The 21,983-nt window shown below is 33.8% G+C and overlaps 1 protein-coding gene and 1 long non-coding RNA gene across 2 annotated transcripts in view; one reads left to right on the top strand and one right to left on the bottom strand.

The window, feature by feature from the left end:
• LOC105335620 (sushi domain-containing protein 2) overlaps positions 1–21,983 on the bottom strand; it is a 149,191-nt gene that overhangs the window by 89,719 nt on the left and 37,489 nt on the right. The gene's annotated exons all lie outside the window — the stretch shown is intronic.
• Positions 1,806–5,041, top strand: LOC136273395 (uncharacterized). The gene is made up of 3 exons (XR_010711605.1): positions 1,806–2,097; positions 2,964–3,064; positions 4,356–5,041. It is a non-coding gene; the product is annotated as an uncharacterized lncRNA (long non-coding RNA).

Genomic DNA, 21,983 nt, shown 5'->3' on the forward strand with positions numbered 1-21,983 from the left:
TTCCCAGACGTGCTCGATCGGCGACAAATCGGGGGAAACAGCTGGCCAAGACATCGACATTCTGTTGAACAAACAAGTCCCTGACTACACGTGCAACGGGTGGCCTTGCGTTGTCTTGCTGCAAAGTGATGTGATTTTGATGTCTCTGTATGAAGAGTATCACATGACGCTGAATAATTTCATCTCGATAGCGTACGCCAGTGAGATTTCCATTGACCATTTGTAGAGGGGTCCTTCCACGTGCCGATATTCCACCCCACACCATAACGCTACCTCCACCAAATTGTCGACGTTGCACAACACAAGCGTCCTGGTAACGCTACCCAACGCGACGATACACCCGTCACTGCTATCCAAATGAAATCTGGATTCATCAGTGAACAGAATATTGGCCCAGTCCTGTATTCTGAATCGCAGATGTGTGCACCACGCTAGTCTGGCGATACGATGACGTTGAAGCAGTACTGGTTGCACCACTGGACGTCTTGGTCTGATGTTTTGCTCGCGCAGACGATTACGCACAGTTCTTGGACTAATTGGTCGTAGCCCTGGCATGCTACGGGCAGTCAAACTTGCTGTCTGTAAACGATTTCTCAGATGCACAAGTCTAATGTGGTTGTCCTGTTGACGTGACGTCACACGAGGTCGCCCAGAGCGCGGTCGATCCTGGGTGTTGCCAGATTGTTGAAAACGTCTCCATAATGACTGGATGATGTTCCGATGAACTCCAAAGTGTCTTGCTACGGTATTTTGTGCCATTCCAGATTGCAGCATCCCAACAGCACGATTACGTTGGTTTTCGTTGAGTCGTGGCATGACATAGGGGTAAATTTTGTTGAAACTTAAGTGATTTCCTTAACAAAAAAAAGTTCAAACAAATTCTTTACAGTTCTTATTCCAAACAGTATTGGCCCGTAAAACTCTTGCGTACAAATTCTTCAATAAACAACAGGTGCTCACTAACCATGAAAAAGTCCATGCACCCGGACGGTTACCATCCGATATTGTCAAAAACAATACCATTATCGATTGTTTAAATTTTATACAAACATTACAGTACCGATCAGACCCAACCTAACACCAGAGTAAACCCTTACTAAACCCTGGGTTTACTTTTGGGGTTTACTCTGGGTTTACTTTTTGAAAATTTGGGTCCACTCGGGGTTTACTTTGAAATTGCTTTTGAGGTCAACTGTAAGCACTGGAGTGTTAAGCAGACTAGTAATTTATCTTACCATCCTACTGCTTGTAATTCCTACCCTTTGTATATTCCGAATACACAGTTAACGTCTGCTTTTAGGGGTATATACTTCTGACTGGGTGTACTCTCTGTGGCCACTCTTGGTTTACTTTGGGTTTACTCTGGGTCCACTCTAGTAAACCTGAAGTAAACCCAGGGTTTAGTTGGGGTTTACTTTCTGTTAGGTTGGGTCTGATCGGTACTGTAGATATAGAAAAATTATACTAAATTTTATAATGCACAGTTTCTTTTTCCCGCTAGTATATTTGTATCTTCCGAAATATTTCAACAAGAGTTTACATTTGTTTCTCATGTGAAAGCATGTACATATCGAACGAACAGTTTAATATTTGAACAATATTTTTTTATTCAATCTGGATTTAATGATTTTAAAAAATACAGATTGGAAAGTAACACAAATTATTATTAAATTTTGTTATGATATATTCTATCGAATATACATGAAGAATATTTTCCTTCATACATGTGCAACCTATGCACACCTCACAGCCTTATTAGCATAATCGTAACCTTTCTGATTTTTATATTCACGAATGAATGAAAAAACCCGAGAACGTCAAAACTTCGTAATTCTCGGGATTTTAACGAGACCAGTCTCATAGTCGTGAAAATCGAGAGAGGAGTTTAAATGGAAAAAGTAAGTAAAAGTTTTTGTTTCTTATATTGGCAAGCTTTTAAATTATTTAAAGTTGCAGAACAATTGTTTATTAATGTGAAGTCGAAGTTTGGGGTGATTAGCCTTATCTCGTTAAATTTTGTTCAGCATGAAACAGCCTGAACAGCAATCCTCGATTTTGTCAACAATCTAAAACATGCTAAGGAGTAGTCATTCGTCGGTAAGAACATACTTACTTACATTGTTAAACTATTCAAAAACTCTTTTAAAAGCCTACAATGCATTAAGTCTAGTACACATGTTACAAAAATGTCGATAATTAATGGTCGTTGTGAAATGTGACTTGAAAGACATGTTTTAGTATGAAATGTATATGCAGGTGTATTATAGTCAGTTTTTACACATATGGTTACGTAGCATACGTTAAAAAAATATTGTATGTTTTTCCTGGAATATTGAGTTTGTGTCAATCATGCTTTCAGTCATTTCCATACAGATTTTCCTCGACACGTACAATGTACACTGTACATGTGGTTTTGATATCATAATCTATATCTCATTCAAACTGTTAACTTTATGTCTTGTTTATCTATTAACGATGAGAGTTTTTATGATTCAAGGGTCTGCATTTGTTATGTAAATATAACATTATACGATTGAGAGTATGAGAGAGAGATAGACTCAGAGAGAGAGAGAGAGGAGAGAGAGAGAGAGTAAATACAGTGTACATGTAATTGATATTGATTGCCTTGCTTCCATGAACCATATATATATTTCAATAATGCCACATTGCACTAGAAATATTGCTGACAAAGATGTTGAGAGAGATCATGGAGAGAGAGAGAGAGAGAGAGAGAGAGTATGAAAAGCCATAACAAATTTTATAGTTACATGTATATGTCATTTCCCACTTAATGAGTTGTTATAGCTGTTAAGCCTGTTATCATGGTAATGTTTTGACCATGTCTCAGATACTGCATGTGCCCATAAAAAAGTGTAATCTAGGACACACCCTTTTGTTTTGATGAATGACAGCATTTAGCTTTGTAATGATAGCTAGTGTATCTTTTTTCTTCTAATCTACAGATTTACCTGCGGCTTCCAGATGATCTGAAGATCAGGAATATAAAAAATATTGTCAATTTGATATTGCTAATGACCCAGTCATGTCTGCTGAAGCCCAGAAGGTACTTCTTTGTCATGTAATAAACTTACAACTTGTCTTCCATATGTAGATATATTTGGTTTAAGCTGATTGAAAGCCAAGCAGGGTCATCTAAATAGCTACAATGTCTTGTGTAAAATGGAAAGGTTTATATGGGCATCTTGTTGCAAATCTGCTTGATTATCTGTATTTTAAGGGGTGGGAACCTCTGAAAGGAATACCAGGTGTTTGAATTATTATAAACTTTAAGAGATGTGTTTTACACTCTCTGAGAAAATGGGATTTGCAGAAATCCCATGAATTTCTTATGCTGGAAATATGTTTTTCAGATTAGTTTTTTTTATTGACGCAATCATATTTTGGTGTACATAGAATGTTGATAGTTGAAACTCATACAGACAATCATATGTTACATAAGTGTTACATAAGTGTAAAACTTATGACTTTGATCTTTGTTCAATATATTTAATAATATCTTTCTGTCCACTGGATATCTAAATATCTTTGAAGTTACACCATTGAAGTTACAAATTAATAACATTTATCATGTGTGTGCAGAATTGATTGAGCCAGGTTTCCTGATGTTGCCATATAAGTGATACATTGTACTGCTTTAAAAAGTATATATTTACATTATCCAGTGTCTTTGTCTGTGATAACACTACGTATCGATTTTGTACTATATAACCCATAATGCAAATGACGCCAAATTGAGGCGCCGGCGGGGTTTGCTTATTTATATTTAAAGATTTAATCGTACGATGGCCTAAAATTATATAAATATAAGTAATAAGGAATCATTCTTTGAATATTATGAGGTGATAATTTCGGTCGGGGCGTGATCAAATCTATCATAAAGCCCTTCGGGCTTTATTGGATTTGATCACGCCCCGACTAAAATTATCACCTCATAATACTCAAAGAATGATTCCTTATATATCACTTGTGAGTTACTGGTATATTAGTACATATTTCATTTGTAAAATCATTTGACAAATTTAAAGTGTTTTGTAGTACTGAAATGTTTTTATGGCTTTTAAAATTACTGAAAGTACATGCACATGATGCAACTATCTTTTGACGCTGTATATATAACAAAAAGAAATTGTCAGGTGGGTTTAAAATTAGTGGCAAAATGATGTAATACATGTATGTACAATATTAGGAAAGATTACATTGTTAGTAATTGCACATTCCATAAATAACTTCATTGAATATATACATGTAAGTATTTGATGAGTGCACAATATATAATTAATGTTTGCAAAAATTACATGTAATTCTCTTAACACTTTATGTTTTTTCTATTTTAGTTTCCAGACCATGACATTAACGAATATTTCTTGAATAGAATGCATGAGGATTAGAATGGAACCTTATTCTGCCTTTTTACCAACTCACACCATCTTTTCAAGATTTATGGAGCCAACCACAGAAGAATTTGTTCTATACACATCATTCATAACATTCTTATTTATGTTGCATAACTTTAAATGTTACTGGATGAATTGTGTTCACATAATGAATACCAGCAAACTTTTTATCGAGTGCACTTAATTTGTATTTTGCCTACCTATCCATCTAACATATGTTTTTATATAACATATTCATATACATGTAACATTTTTGGAAACAGCTATTTTTTTTAAATTGGAATTTAGCCTTACTATTTTATACAAGTTTTTTGTATACTCTTTTGTATACAAACAGAACAAAAATACTTAGTTACAATGGGAAATGGACATAATATATATAAAAGTGTCTGATAAAAGTATAGGACTATAGGTCTTGTTCATAAACAGAAGAAATTGACAGAAAAATATTCAGTTTTAGCCATGAAATACAAATATTAATATTTTTTAAGAATATTATTTAATCTCAATAAGTTATAAAAGTTTTTTTTCCTTTATTCCAATGTTTGAAAACAAATCCAATATATAATCATATATTATTATAGAATAATATGCGTTTTACTCATTGTTATATGTATTATTTATAATTAAAATACTTTGAAAACTTTTCTCAATTTATTTATGTTAATAAGATTAAGAAACGGACTATAGTTAATGCACGTTTTCAAGAGTTGTGTCTCTTGGGGACAATAATGAATGCTCCCCAGGGTTCATGACCCTGAATATTGAGTAGGGCTATGGGAATTTAAAACATAACACCGACCAGGAATATTAAGTGGTCACATCACTGATGCCGAGACACTCATTCAAAACTACTGTGGTCTTATTCTATGGAACTGCAATCTTTTTCCTGCTGTATACACCTGTGTTACAACGCACGTTTAAAAATTACGCACTTTGAAAACAATTTTCAAATTGCGTTAATCTTGGGATCAAGTCAACGCACTTTGAAAAAGTGCGTTGATATCGTCGATGTTAAAGGCATAATATCCATGAAAATACGTATTATTTTGTATTGTTTTGAATGTCGAGATATGCTAAGTCAAGATTTTGATATTATTAAACGGATTTCTCTCTCGTAAATATCAATTTTTACTGTTATAAGTATACTAAACAAGTGAAATGTCATTTTCTTGAATTCTTGTGCAGGATGACAAAACTTCGATTTGATCCCGCCTCTATTCATATGACCCCAAGTTTGAACCCTTTCGGAAAGCTTTTCGCGCATGCTCAACGCGGTAAATTAAAAACAAATATTTCGGAAAACAGCAAATCTAACCGAGGAAGAAAGAGATGTTTAACCGATTTGGCGAGAAAAAGAAAAAGAGCCACGGTAGCATCCAAATGGAACAAAAGCAGAGTATATATTGGTAATTAGTTTGAACGCTTGAATGAATTTAACGCCATGTGGAAACGCATGCCGAAGTAGCCAATGTTTTGCTGAACAAATATCACACACGTGTTTTAATTAACGTTTGTTTGTCTTTTATTCAAACAGTTCTTTTTGTAGAAGTGATACATCTATTAGATAGAAACAAATCATAAGATATTTTTTTCAAGAATATAGCCGATAAAAAAGAAGCAAAAATAAAAGTATTGTTAGCTATATACGATATGCACTCATATATAAGGGGCCTCCGAAGGGGAAATCAAAATAAAATTATAAAACCCATGTTTGCAACTCAAATATTAGATTGTTTTTAATATGAGAAGTAAAAAATGAAACTTAAAGGGATTAGAAATAAATAAATACCGGTTCAAAGTTGTCCAAAGGATTAAAGGCTCTAATGGAAAACAAGAGGCCCATGGGGCGACATCGCTCACCTGAGCAACAATGGGCGTTCAAAAGATATTGTGCCATATGGTCCCTCGGTAGAATAACAAAAAATTAATATCGTAAAGTATTCGAATACTACACTTATTTTTGCATACACGTATTCTTTGACATTGTACCTTCATGAAATACTATTTTTTACCAGAATAAGAAAAACCTACGCAAGATATAAAACTAAACATTGGGTAGGGGTACACTGTTAAGTTATTATTTCCAATTCCCTATATTTTCGTCCTGCCCCCCACCCCCCTTCCCACACACTTTGTAAAGCGATATCGATCAAAATATATGAGAGCATATAGGTACATTTTTTTCATCAATAGTTATTGTTTTTTATTTAAAAAATCCTACATGTTTAGATGTGAAAAAGAAAATTGTACCTCAATGTGCTCAATTCCTCAAAGTAATAACATTCAAAAATTTAATTTGTCTTCTCCGTTATAATTAAATGACTGTTAATTACCTCGCGTACGAACCAGGATACTTTTCCGCTGTGATATTTTCTTAGGAATAGCAATAATTACTTTATCCCCGCAACAGAAATGTGTCAGAACTATGGAAACTGTTTTAAAGATGTCGTTTTTATTTACTCGTGTCTGAAAAACTATCAAAATTGATGTAGATTTCACATTATTTATTGTATAAAGAGGGGGCCCCAGAGAGTAGGTATATACAGAATATCATTCTTTTGTTTGTACAAGTATTTAACATACTCTAATTCATAGAGAATTTCTAATTTTCAACCAAAATTTCAGCGTCAATCGTAGAATTATAAGCAAGATACAGAGCTCACAGTTCGCCTTCAGGTTTGAGTCATATTTTGTTCACATGAGTTTATTACATTCAGCTTATGATTTTTAACTTGGTATTTCCTATTGAGCATTTAAAATGGAAAAAAAGAATGGCTTAAGATTTTCAATTCTTTTATTCACTCAAGACCAGTTCACTGGTATTTGAGGTTCAAAGTCAGTTTATACAAATGTACACAAACACAGTCACGGATCACATGTATGATGTACAGTAGGAGTAATAATGACGAACAAAGGTTAAGTTTACAATACAATAAGTTGTTAAAGTTGGTTTCTGGAAGAACAGTCTTTGACAATTTTCTTTAAAAATATTGACAATTTTTTTACTATTTTAATCTTTAGTTTTTAAGATCTGTGTACAAACATAGAATTGTGAGCAAATCTCTGTATCTTGCTTATAATTCGAAGCTTAACACTCAAATATGGTGAGTAAGTAGAAATTGTAAACAATTAAACACAAGAAACATGCACTACAACAAATAAAAAACACAATTTATTTTTTCGAAATGAATCATATATATACACATGTATATATACCTACATATTTCCGTCAGCGGTATCAAACTCTATTTAAACTAAATAAACTCGAGAAAATGCCGAGCATCTTCAGTACTTTTTTGATACATGAGATTTTGCTTAATTTGCATAGGTTAACAGTTAACTGTTTGATTTACCGAAGTCTATGTTTGATTTGATACGTAAAAATCACGAAATACAGACGATAGTTCCCAGGTTACAAAGCATAAATAATGAAAACGAAACGAAAATCAGAACAAGCTAACACCAACGTCATGTGTGATAACTGTCAACGCATTGAAATATTTAGCCTCAATTTACTTCACAAAATCGGCACCAATATATTTTGCATGTTTCAAAAATTTCCCTTCACAACAAGTAAATTCATCATAGTCAGATCGACCCTTTTTCGTATAATGTCATGGCTGCTTTAAACAAAGAACCTCGTTTTAGTCTTGGTGAAATGGGTATGCAAACCCGGGCCGTGGCAAAATAAAAGCCGGGACAGGTCGGCAAACGTCAATTCCAAATACGCATTATTTTGCAGCAATACTTACAGCGAATACAAATATACTGGTCAATCAAATATCCTGAAATTTTAATAAGATTGGCAGATTAATTACTGCCAATCTTTTGTTTTGCCCAGGCCAAGTCTTGCCTACTCATTTTGTCGGATGCCGACCCGATTGAAACACGCCTTTCCTTTATTATTATTTTCGTAATAACTCAGATTTGAAACAGAATTATCCCTTAATTTTTGCAACTTATATTTTCCTTCCCATAAGGATAATTTATGCTAAAGTACGTTGAATTGGACTCAGTAGTTCTTAAGAAGATTTTAAAAAATGCACCCCCCCCCTTTTTCTACAGTTTCAAGGTTTTCTCCGCTTTGAATACAGATCGGACTTTTATTTCTGCAATTTATATTCGCCCTCCCATAAGGATGCTTTGTGCCAAATTTGGTTGAAATTGGATAAGCGGTTTTAGAGAAGTTCAAAATGTAAAAAGTTTACAGACGGACAGACAGACGGACGACGGACAAAATGTGATCAGAATAACTCACTTGAGCTTTCAGCTCAGGTGAGCTAAAAACCCTCTGTACATATGATTGTTGCAGGTGTGTATTGCATAGTTTTTGCGATTGGGTGTTTACAACTACTGGGACATTCAGTAGAGTTTTGGTTTGGAAAGTTTAACGCCCCTGAGCAGCTCTACATTGCTTAAATATCATTTTTGTTAATGATTTCTGTGGATTAGTTTTGTAACATCCTTTAGCAGTTATGCAAATAATACAGTTCATGCAGTCAGTGATTATCAACAAAACTCCCAAAAATCTGAAACAGAAGAATTAGAAAGAACAGTTAAAGCTGCTTGGTCCGATTTTTGGTGATTACAGTATCAATTTTTTTTTCATACAAATCATTTATCTTAGAAAGTTATGGACTTTCTCCTATTTACACCAGCAGAATCAGTCTCCTTTCAAAGAAAGTTATGGACTTTCTCCTATTTACACCAGCAGAATCAGTCTCCTTTCAAAGTTAGAAATATTGACAGTAAATAAAAATAATTTCTCTTTGGGCAAACGAAAAAACAAACCAAAATGCATCACGGGAATGTTTAGAAAAGGAAACCGCTTGGTTTCGTCCTCGGAATGATTGGGGTTATTCAACCCGCATGCTATGCCTCGATTTGTCTGATCATTTCGACCTTTATTTAAAGCGATGTCAAATTCGTAATACAACCATACCCGTCTCGTCGTCAAGGGTGAAATTTAACATGAGGCGAAATAACGCAGTACCATTTAATGTCGTTTGTTTTGTAAGCAAATTTTGTACGTATTTTTCTTCATTAAAATTTAGCATACTTGACGGGTAAAACTACTGCAATGTCTATTATTATACATATACTAAGCATAGCCATCGTTTAAAAACGTGCATAAAATTTGATATAAAGTCGGACCAAACAGCTTTAATGTAGTTTCAAAGGATACAGATGTAACTTTAACACCTGGACCATCACATGTACATTCTCGTTTCCACACAATATGTGATTTGTCGGACATATCATCGGCTGGATAATATCATAGGTAGTTTGGGATTAATTTTAAATGTTGCAAGGAGATTTCCTTCCTTATTTTTTATAAGCATTACTTATTTATTGTATCAAGTATAGTTTCACATGACAGCCCTCAGTGGGACCCTTACTGAATGAGCTAACTTTATTGTATTTACAGAGTCAGATATGTCGGGTATTGAAGAGTTTTGAAGTATTTCGAAGAAAGCATATGCAATTGAGAAGTCAACTTCCTTTATTAATCCTTTCGAGTAAGTTGTGTTTGTGATCATATTATTGCATAAAGCTTTACAAAAGATTAGCGGAATAAAAATTGAATGTTTTTATGAATTGTGTCTTACAGTGGTTACTGTAGTTTTATTTATGAAAATAAAGAGTTATGTTTGTTCATAAGAGTCTTACAATTGAAGATGATGAAATGTGCTTGATTGAAGATGATTCGTCCGATTCTGATGAAGAATTTCAGCCAAGGTTCAACTTAACGCTCAGGTAACAGCTACATGTATATCTAGCTAATAACTGTTAGAGTTGTTTTAGGTATCTAATTTAAAGCAATATGGGCTGCAATTTTCATGCTTAACTTTTTTCCACAAAAATGTTATTTTCTACTAAAATGACCAAAAATATCATGGTTTATTAATTTCTGTTAGCCTTATTTTTGTGGGAAAAGCTGATAAGAAGCCTTAATTGAAGCAAAATTGAATTATTGTCGTCCTGTACAAAAATTGAACTGCTATATATTCCTTAGAAGAGAAATCTTTCTTCTGACAAAAGTAAATGATTTTTTCAAATCTTATTTATCATAAAAGTTTAAGTTACATGCAGACTTGGCATACTAGCAGATTTTTGCAGCAAAATAAAATTCTAAGAAATACAGCTCATATTGCTTTAAAGAATTGCTGCACCATAAATCAATTTATAAACTTTATCAAAGCTGATTGTTATGGAGGATGTATATCATATCGTCCTTTGAAACACCTTCTGTTCATTGAAATTTGTGCCACTAGTCTTTCAACAGTCTCTGCTCTAATTGCAATTGTGGATTGTAAAGCTGTTTCATTGTAAATATCTATGTATTTAATTTTACAGACCAAGTAATGCAGACCACCTTCCTATAGAGTACTCGGATGATTAGTCTGATTAGTCTGACACATGTGGTGATGACCCTGCTGATGCTGCCGGAACAGACTACAAGAGAGTAAACAGTATTGAGGACATAGAAACTTTAATTAATGACCGCCCTCTCCTTGCATAACAACAGCCTTTGTTGGATTTGGCCAACACACAGATTAGTACTATCTGAAAAATTTGTAATGAAGCTGTCAGCATTTGTGTGGATAATATTGGTTCAGCAACATATCTTACGTGGGTAAGAATCATTCAGAACATGTTTTAATGAGGGAGGATAAAGGTCTCAAAGTGTATCAGTTCAAAAAGACATGGTGACATACAAACTCATGATTTACCAACTATAGAATTGTTATATGATTTACACATTTTTTGTATATCATATGAAAAGATGAACTTTTGGAAAATCACAGTGCTCTAAAGTTAATTGTTGGATATTTTTATTGATTTTTTGAAAGATTTTGTAAAATATATGCTGTTTAAAAATTTATAAATTCATAAAGACAGTTTTGTTGAAATCTCAATCCAGATACATGTTTGTTTGTTGTAGGTCTGCAAATTAGGTCATGTTGCGAATAGGTGGTGTTCCCAGTCAATTCTCAACAAAAGGATGCATGCAGGAGACCTGGTTTTTGCATCATCCATCCTATTGTCGGGCAACAATTTCCAGAAAATTTCAACACAAAAATTTTCATTCATGAAATGGTATACATGTATCAATTAACTTGAGATATTTTATTCTCCATAGCCATACTCTCATTTTTAGATGATTGGCGTATGGACATCCCGGGACACTGTGCACAGTACTGTTCATACACATACATCCAAGAAAATTCTATGCATCACAACAATGGACAAACGAAGTACTGACAGGAAAAGCACCAACCTGGAGAAAGCTTGCTTCCTGCGAGGGATGCAGTTTTTTAAAGACAAAGGCATCAAAGTTGTAGAGGTGGTGATTGATGCACATGTCCTAATCGCTTCAGTAATGAGTATGATCATAAAATTCATTAACTATTAAGCTTAAAATGTAATAAACTTGTTCACGTGTTTTTACCAAACATATTTTGTGTAATTTTATATCTTGTGGAAATTTATTTTCTTTATAAGAAATGCGTCTTTTTCCTTTCTATGCTCGTGATTCTTGTTTTATCAATCACATATGTTATACATATACTTTATGTTGGTTATTAAGAAAAGATTGCCCGGATAAAAAGCATTCTTTTGACGTCTGTCAGGGGACAAAGAATTTGGGAAAGAAACTCACAAAGGTATAGACATTAATACTAAGTTAAATGTATATATGCGTGTAATGAAAACCATGACTTTACCTGTTGTTTGAGACTAGTCTGTGATTACCTACATTTATTGCACACGACATGTAGATCAGTCAAGAAAAAGGAAACAAAGAATTGAGTGGATGGGTCAAGGATATAGTAAATCATTATTGGCACAGTGCAGAAGTTTCTACCACTTGTGAAGAGTTTCTTGTAAGTTTAAATTCACCTAGAGTTCAGAATATTTTGTGTATTACCTCAGTACCAGTATCTGTTATTAGTTTTGCTTTTAAGTCCCTGCAAAGAATATATATATATTGTAATGTATAGGGTGATTTTTGTCATATTAAAAAATGATCTTTTGTTGATTATTTTATAATGACTTATATAATTATTCTTTTAATTGTATTTAAGGATGTTTGGTATGGTATGCTCCATCATATTGTAAATGAACATGAGTGGTTTGTACCATTTGCAAACTCTTCAGTAAGCACTTGCCAACACGGCCCTTTAGAAGATGGTAGTCAGACAAAAGAGTACCTTAACGAGGCCGAGTACAGAACGAGTACGCACTCTTTCGCGCAGCGTTTCATTTGTATTGTGACGTCATCTTTTTGCTTGGTTGACGCCATGGCGTGATAGTTTCAACTGCAGATATTCAGCAAAAATTGTTGAAAATAGCTCGTTTGATGTGTAAAATTAATGTTATATTGTGGAATAAACATAAATGTCTCGAAGTATAAGCTATATTTGGGCTCGGGTCGAAAACGTGAAGAGGGTTCAGCAAGCCTAGCCCTCTGTCTCGTTTTCTTAAATATAAATATAGCTTAATTCAAATACTTCAAGACAGTAACCATGTATTTTATATTAATGACTCTTAATATGTGATGTTATATATTTTTTATTACTTAAATATGTCTTAATGTTTTAATAATACTATATAGATCACTTTTTCCGCCTTTGTCAAATAAAAAATAGCCATTATCTGACAAATCTGGGAAATTGGGCATACAAAAACCAACTTTGATAAGACCCCTGGAACAAACCAGGAGGTAAAAGGTTTTTTTTATTTGACCATTTGATGCCTTTTAGCAAAAACTTAAATATGTTGAACAGAAAAAGAAATCCCTAGGGCCGAAGTTTTTTAAAGATGAAAAAAATGTGCAAAATTGATACATTTCAAGCAAAATCCCATAGGGTCCTATGTTAAAGATTAAAAAACTTTAAGATGACCCCCTAAACAAACGGTGTGGTTTATGTCTTATTTTTTAATCTTAAAATAATAATTATATCAGTAGAAATTCATGTAAAAAATTTCCTCCAAAAATCTAGGGCAGAACAAATTAAGAAAGGATCGGCAGCCCATGACGCACTTAGACAAATCGTAATGTTGTCCGTCGTCCCTGTCCAAAATATCGAACACAAATTCAGGATGTTGTGATGCTATATCGACAACAAGTCCCCTCAGGTCACAATCCGATAGGCAAGAAATTCTATCCTGAAATAATTAAAAACAATTTTTGTATGTCTGCACATTTTGTCCAGAATGGCACATATTCGGTCACAAATTGTTGAAAAACGATATTCTTATATACATGAATTTTCTTTTCCAAATTCAATACATATGTCAGGATAACTTGATCTAAAATATTAATATTCATACCTGCAACTGACGATTTCTCTCCTCTAAAGTAGCTGCTGCTACCTGAGCCCTGTTAGGTCCATCCGCAGCTCCCCTGCGTGGTTGTCCTCTTCCTCTTGAAACTCTCCTTGGTCCTCTGCCCCTCCCTCTTACACCCCTGAGGGTATCACTGCCCCGGCCCCTACCTCTACCTCTTCCAATTGTCTGGTCAGGATCAGCTGGCTCGCTGCTGTCAGAACTACCGGTATCATGTGGATACATTGAGCTTCTCGATTTTTGAAATAACCACAGATCATGTTTATCTTTGTTATATATATAAAAAGAGGGGTGTTGCAAATTTCAAATGAAGACTATCAAAAATTATGCAACGTGTATCTGAAAGATCGATTTTTCTGATTTTTTTTTCATTGACACAAAGCATGTTTAAGAAAGCAACGAAACAATTACATCAATATTGCATATATAATGAACGTTTATTAAGAAAAAAAACCAAAATACATATTGAGCACCTTTTTTATTGAGAGAGAGAGAGAGAGAGAGAGAGAGAGAGAGAGAGAGCACTCTAGAGCGAATTAATCACAGGGGTCCAAATTTCCCAGTTTGTATATAACTTATCCATTTCACTTCTTTCTTTTGCACAGAATTGGAATACTTTATATAGCTGTTTTAAATTATTCATAAGGGCATTTACTGTTAATTGGTTTTTCTGGCATCTACTTTTTCTTTTTTTTTTTTTTTTTTTTTTTTGATGAAATGTTTATTAATAAGCCAACTGCTTCTACATACATCACGTACATACATCACAAATATTCAAGGACACAAAGTATGTTTAAGAAAGCAACGAAAACAATTACATCAAAAATGCATATATAATGAATGTTTACTAAGAGAGAAAAAACAAAATACATATTGAGTACCTTTTTATTGAGAGAGAGAGAGAGAGAGAGAGAGGGAGAGAGAGAGAGAGAGAGAGAGAGCACTCTAGAGTGAGCTAATCACAGGGGTCCAAATTTCCCAGTCTGTATTGAACTTATCCATTTCACTTCTTTCTTTTGCACAGAATTGGAATACTTTATATAACTGTTTTAAATCATTCATAAGGGCATTTACTGTTAATTGGTTTTTCTGGCATCTACTTCTGTATATGTATTTTTTTATCAATATGAGTAAAATATTGAACGCTTTTGACTTCACATCATCTAAGACACCAACAATAAAAGTTTTATTATCAAGGACTATTCTAATTCCTTTAGAGTTGCAAACTCTAACAAATTCTGCTAATAAATGTTGTACCCTTGGACATTCCCATAATAAGTGATATATTGTTTCCTCAGCATCTTCACAAAAGGTACATAGTTTAGTATCCACTTTACCAATTTTATACATAAAACTGTTTGTAGTTAATATATAATGGTTTATTCTGTACTGCAACCATTGAAATTTAGAGTCTGAGGTAATAATAAAAGGTAAATGAAATATTGAAACCCATTGTTTTTCTGTAAAAACAAAATGTCTACTCCATTTTTCTTTTCCCACTGGTGTTACATTTGTCTGATTTAATATATCATACATTGGCTTTGAACCTTTTTTTGTTAATACAAAGGTTTTAATATTAAATGGTATAAAAGGTTTGAAAACTTCATTTCTAATGAAGTTGTATTTCCTTAGATCTGAAAGTACAGCTTGTCTTACTCCCATATATGTTAAATAATTCATTTGAATATTAAATTTTCTTTTCAACATTTCAAAATCTAAAAAGTTTTCATTTTCATCAAACAAGTCAATTACACATCTTACTACTTTAGCATACCATGATTTATAAAAAAAAGACTGATTTCCTATCTTAAATTTATTATTGTTCCACAATGGCTGGCAACAATAATCCTGCCATGATTTAACATTTAAGTTATCTTGGATTTCTTTAAAAGCTATGGTAACTTCCTTCCAAAAATCATTTTTTAATGATTCTTGCATTTGCATAATATAATCTGAACCTGTATTTAATAGCTTTTCTAAATTAATAGAATTCTCCAGCAGTGTTTTCCATTTTGAATTATTATCCTTAATTAATCTCCTAATCCAAGTAGACTTTAATCCTTTAATATAGGAATTTATATCAACCATCCTTAACCCACCATGTTCATACTTCTGAGTACATACTTGTCTTTTAATTTTATCACATTTTGAAATCCAAATAAAATTGAATAGAATATTGTTTAATTCTTTTAATGCATCTACTTTTTTTGTTATTTTTGGTTTGTTATTACCGTGTGTATTTGTATGTTTATTTGATTTTTTTTGGTTGTTGTTTTCCCTTAATTTTGAAGCAGAGAACTATCATTTCTGCTGTACAGATAATCTTGAATGTGCATATTTACAAGGGGTAAAATCTAAAGATAGTATACGTAAATTCTAACATAATAAAGTCACCTGAAATGTTATTAAAAACTTGCAAAGGTGGCTCAATATAGCCAAAACAATTCAATCCCCTCCAGAAATAAAGTGTTAAGGGAAGGATTTTCCCATCACACTTATATAAAAAAGGTATAATATTTCAATCTTTGGCTGCATATTGAACGACTTGTTCATAAAAAAAAATCAGGTGTCCGTGATAATAACAAATAGAACGTCTATATGTGAACTGATGAAATAGAGACACTACACATCGAATATCATATTTATCAATTTTTTATGCCCATTTCTTTCCGTATATAATAATCTAGTTTGTTTTATAAGTATGAAATGCTCACAATTTATTATGGTGTTTAATCTTACAATTTTACTGAAATAAAAAAAATACCCCTTTGGGTACCCCATTCATATTTCAATGTAAAAAACATCGAACGGAAATTGTAATTGATTTATTACATTTTTTTATAGAAATGGATTAAATAATACTTTCTGGAAGCGATAGGCTTGTAATACACCTTCCACTATGGATGAATAATTTTATTATCACATAAGATATTGTCATGTGCTTACCTCGTCATCCATTACGCTGCATCTGGGTATGTAAAACTCAGCTTCGTTAGACGTCGGAAAAACTTCCGATGCCTAATTAACACTGTGAGTTCGGACGAGTTTAATCAATTAATAAATGATTAGGAGACTTTTTATAGACACAGTGATGCATTATTTAAGTATTTGATGTTATATCTTTGTTTTATGGTGCAACAATCACTTGTATACTACATGTAGCACCAGGTTATCTTTGTGGTCCTTTAATTTTGTAAGACGGGTTACCCATAATTCTTTGCAAATGCGCAGTCAGGTGGAACCGCTGACACCTGGTCATTCCCGGGTTGGGTGCCGTGTGACAAGACACGATTTTGAGGGCAGCTCTTGTTTGCTGTACTGAGCGACATTGCTGTATGCATTGTGCATGGACATAGTTAATAAGTGGGCACGGATAGCAGGCCGTGGTAAGTATATGTTATCAGTTTTATTCAGTATTTTTGTGTATTCGATTAGTAATTCTTGTTTATTGAGCTAAATATAACCTTGGCCAGCGTTCACCTGTTAAACTTACCTGTGTGAGCAGTCGAGCGTATCTTTTGCGTGGAAGTTTGAATACCAGTTTTATATTAACGATAAAGCCTTGTATTAGAATTGTATAGCTTTGAACGTTATTCTATGCGTAATTTTTGTATTATATAAAACTTGCTGATTTATTTAAATGTCTTGGGCGGAAGTGATTCTCCGGAACTTATTGACCAGAAGTGTGCGCCATTTTCATTTTGTTATTATTTACATGTTGCTATGAAACATATTAGTGACAGACACTTATAATATGATTTTTTTTATTCATCTTGCCACACTCAGCCTACATGTACATGTACTTTTTACTGTAATAAATTGTAGCGTTTTGACTTGGTAATACAACAGTGAAGGTCCAGTGGGGATAACCACCCCGATGTTCAACACCACCACGGTACCTAAGTTCCAGGACTACAGCCCTAAAGGATTCTACGGTGAGGATACTGAAGAGAAGTGAAATCTACTACGTGACATCGGCGATGATTTGAAATAAAAGCAGGTATCCGATCGAGATAAGTGATCGCGTGACTTGGAACACGAGTGATATGATATTAAGTGATTGATATGTGAACAGTTGAAAATAAATTTTAACTTTTGGAGTGGCAACCATATTTTGAACTTAAAGAAAACTATTATATACCGTTTCGTCTGTCTGTAAAAAGGTTTCCTTTTTATATACATAGATAGTTTTTTTTATAAGTTTGTTAAAGTAGGGTTATTAATTACTGCAAATTGAATGAGTATGGGGTGTGAGCGAGTATAGGTGTGAAAATGTTATGAAGTTGTCATAACTGTTATTTGGAGAACTCCTGGCTCATCCACGTTACAATTGGTGGCAGCGGCGGTGGGATGAAGATCAGTCTTTCTCCTAATCATTTAAGATTGCTTCAGGAGTGAAGGCTTGCCAATTCTAAAGGTCACTTATAATTTCAGTCAGTAGTCACACGTTGTTACTGATATTATCTTTGGAGATGAGTAATAGTACGGTACACTCATAAATTAGTTAAAGGTGGGTATCTTAGATTAAAGATAAAAGTGAAAGTATTATCATCGGGTCTAATCGACCCTCTTCTATATTTTATGATAAATTTGATATAAAAATAAATTATTCTTTCTATCTTAAAATTAGCAATTTCAATCTAACATCTTCAAGAAAATTCCTAAGTTAATCCTTTCTTCATCGCGGAATAATGATTAACACGTATTTTAGCTTAAATCCAAAAAGTTAAGAAGTTAGGTACATATTCACACATTTTAATTGCACGTTAAATTCCATTTTATTTATCAACAAATAGCCTTTACGCGAAGCCACGCAATGCGATTAACAAATTCTTTTGATGTCCTCTTGACTCAATTAGTGTCAGATCATCTGATTAAGTTTCTTTGTTAGACCTGCTCTTTTAGGTATCTTTTCTGTGAGAGGCCCCCGATAGGTAATTTGGGTATATGTATCTGTATATGTTTTTGTTTTGATAATTACCCCTTTGTTGAACCCTACCTCGACCAGGCTGATTTTTATAATCCAGTGCCCAGCGCGTCACTTTTTGCTGGGCACTCAAGAATAAACGACGTAAACTTTATTAAAGAAGCCTTGGTCATTATTTCAGTTGTCACCAGATAAGCAAAGAAATCCCCAGGTGACAGTATATAGACAAAGAGAACTGTAGATATTCAGGTATACAGGTTCATTACAGTACTTACGCCATGTATACTATAGCAGAGATGAATCTCCTCGACTTGGGTGCTCAGATGGGACTGAATGATGAAGACTTGAAGAAATTCGTCCGCGAGGAGCAAGCTAGAAGGCGTGATGACAGAGAAAAAGAACGATCTGAAAGACAAGCTGACAAACATTTAGAAAAAGAGCGCAGTGAAAGAGAACGTGAAGAACGACGACATTAGTTAGAACTAGAAGAGAAAAGAGAACTTCATGCTGTGTCAGAGAATAAACGTAAAATGCAGGAAATCGAAGTTGACAATCAATTCCAAGCACTTGCGTCTGAACAGAGTTGCGTTGGAATCTACACATGTGACAGAAAATCATCAAACTGTGAAAGGCCCGTAACTTCCAGCATTTGATGAATCTAAAGATAATATTGACGCTTACATCCAACGTTTTGAAAGATATGCAAGAGCTCAGAACTGGAACGTCGGTAACTGGGGATCTCACACAAAGAACAATTCGGGAGATTTTAATTATCCAAAAATATGACATAAACTTCATCGCTTAGCAACTGCATTTTCCTATTTTGAGTATGCAGCAAATTTACTTCTTATCTGGTATATTGAGCTATGCAAGAACGAACATGATTTGTTTATATTGATAATGGAGATCAATGTATAACATATTTCAACTGGTTTATTGCGTGTGCTTGTAAACAAATATTATGTAATAAAAGGATACGTTAGTTATGTTTATCAAAAACAATATGATATTTTAGAACATCAGTGCGAGTAAAAAAAAGTCCACATCCTAATGCTCATTTTAAGTTTATAATAATTTAATGTTTGTTGATGTAATTTCTTTTTATTTTGAAGTGATTTATTTGATTAGAAAATAACAAGTGACAAGCTGTCAATGTGACAGCATACCGGGTTTTCTCTTATGTAAACTGTATCCATAATCCATGTCGGCCCTGAATTGATAAACACTACCAACGGTATCCAATGAAATGAAGTACCCTATATGCAATATTTTGCCAAAAATTGATCCGCAATTGAACAACTTCCTATCTTGAAAACTGTAGGAGGAGGTATCCGTACAATGAGGGTACCCTATATGCAGTATTTTGCCAAAAAAAGACCAAGTTCAGAAGCTTTAATTTTTTTTTATCAGAAATCAAAATCCTATCAATATGCACACCTCGAATATATGTACAAGTGATATGCAAATGAACAACATCCTATCTTGAAAACTGTAGGAGGAGTTATCCGTACAATGAGGGTACCCTATATGCAATATTTTGTCAAAAAATGACCAAGTTCAAAAGCTCAAAAGCTGATATTTTATTTTTTTTAATTAAATTATCAGATATCAAAATCCTAGCAATATGCACACCTCTGATATATGTACAACTGATCTGCAAATGAACAACTTCCTATCTTGAAAACTGTAGGAGGAGTTATCCGTACAATGAGGGTACCCTAAATGCAATATTATAAGTTCAAAAGCTGTAATTTTTTCATAAATTATCAGATATCAAAATCCTAGCATTATGCACACCTCTGAAATATGTACAATTGATCTGCAAAAGAACAATTTGCTATCTTGAAAACTGTAGGAGTTATCCGTACAATGAGGGTACCTTTTGGCAGCCGCTGCCCGCCCGACATTTTCACCGTTTTAATAACCGGTTTTTTCCTTTGGAAAACTCGGTTAAAAACAGAATGTTGAAACTCTTATATAGATTCTTTAAAGCTGACATGAATTCATAAAAGCATTTGGTCGCCATATTAGTTTCGATCGCTCCTCTACTGCCACTGGGGTATATATACCGGTTGAGAAAGTTACGGTCGGCTGCTTTCCGATCGAGGCATTCACTTTGCACGGACTTCTAAATGCAAGAACTACACCTTGTACATATAGTAAAATGTAGTAATAAAGAAACCAACAATCAATGAAATACAAAATATATTAATTCTTTGAAAGGATGTCCAAGGTATCTGTATTATTTTGCACAGACAGTGCTGCCTTGCTTCGCATGCACATCGAACACGTGTGTCGTTCATACAGAGTGCATAACTTCTGCATCTTCTTGAAAACCCTGGCGACACTACATCCAACACAGTAGCTAAATGATAGTAAATCCAAGAAAGTAACAACGTTTCTATTTGTTCCTACAAAAACTCCCCGTTTATAAAATCCATGCGATAATTGACATTGCTCGATCTGCCACAGCGTGTGGTTTGCGCATGTGCGATGTTATAACATACACAGGAAAACGGTCTACAATTATCGAGGAATTTCTGAAGTATCTGCGCCTGGATTTCAGTCTGTCTTGCTTCGTCGTTTATTGGATATATCTTGCCAGTGAAGTGGTTGTCATATTATTTTTGTTCAAAACGCGATTTTACAAGTCTTTTCGTCCAAGGTAACGTGTTCGGGTGTATGAAATTCCTGAATGCGGTGAAGCATGACGAGGGCTCTCGGCCTTATATAGGGTGTGTGTAGCGATGAGCAGAACAATAGAAATCGACAACTAATATGGCGGTAGTCGGAGATAAAAGGGAAGTAATGCGTATTTATGAATTCATGTCAGCTTTAACGTACCAATGGGGATATTATTGTTTGGTCAGCTCGTTTTTTCATAATCATTCCATGTTCTTAATTTTCAACAGAGCATATTTCTTTTTCCCCTTTTATAAATTTAGTCATTTCAAAATGAGACATCAAACTTAATTTAATAATCAGAGACAATATTTTACCCATTCCCATTTCAGTCTCGAGCAACTATGACAGGATAGAATGTAAACATATCTAAATAATCCCCTAAAAATGAAGAATATGAACCCGGTCAAGATTGTAATTCAAAACTTTTGGCATTGGTTTACATATTTGTCAATATACATGTAGGAGAGACATACTAGTAGAGATATAGTAGAAGTATACAAAAGTTTCCTATTTCACAAGGACATAAATTTGTCACATTTCCTGCAAATAAATGAAGTAGCATTCAAGCATTTCATGCATCCCTAGAAAAAGTTGACCCCCCC

The sequence above is a fragment of the Magallana gigas genome, chromosome 3 (genome assembly GCF_963853765.1).
Source record: "Magallana gigas chromosome 3, xbMagGiga1.1, whole genome shotgun sequence".
Lineage (NCBI taxonomy): Eukaryota > Metazoa > Mollusca > Bivalvia > Ostreida > Ostreidae > Magallana > Magallana gigas.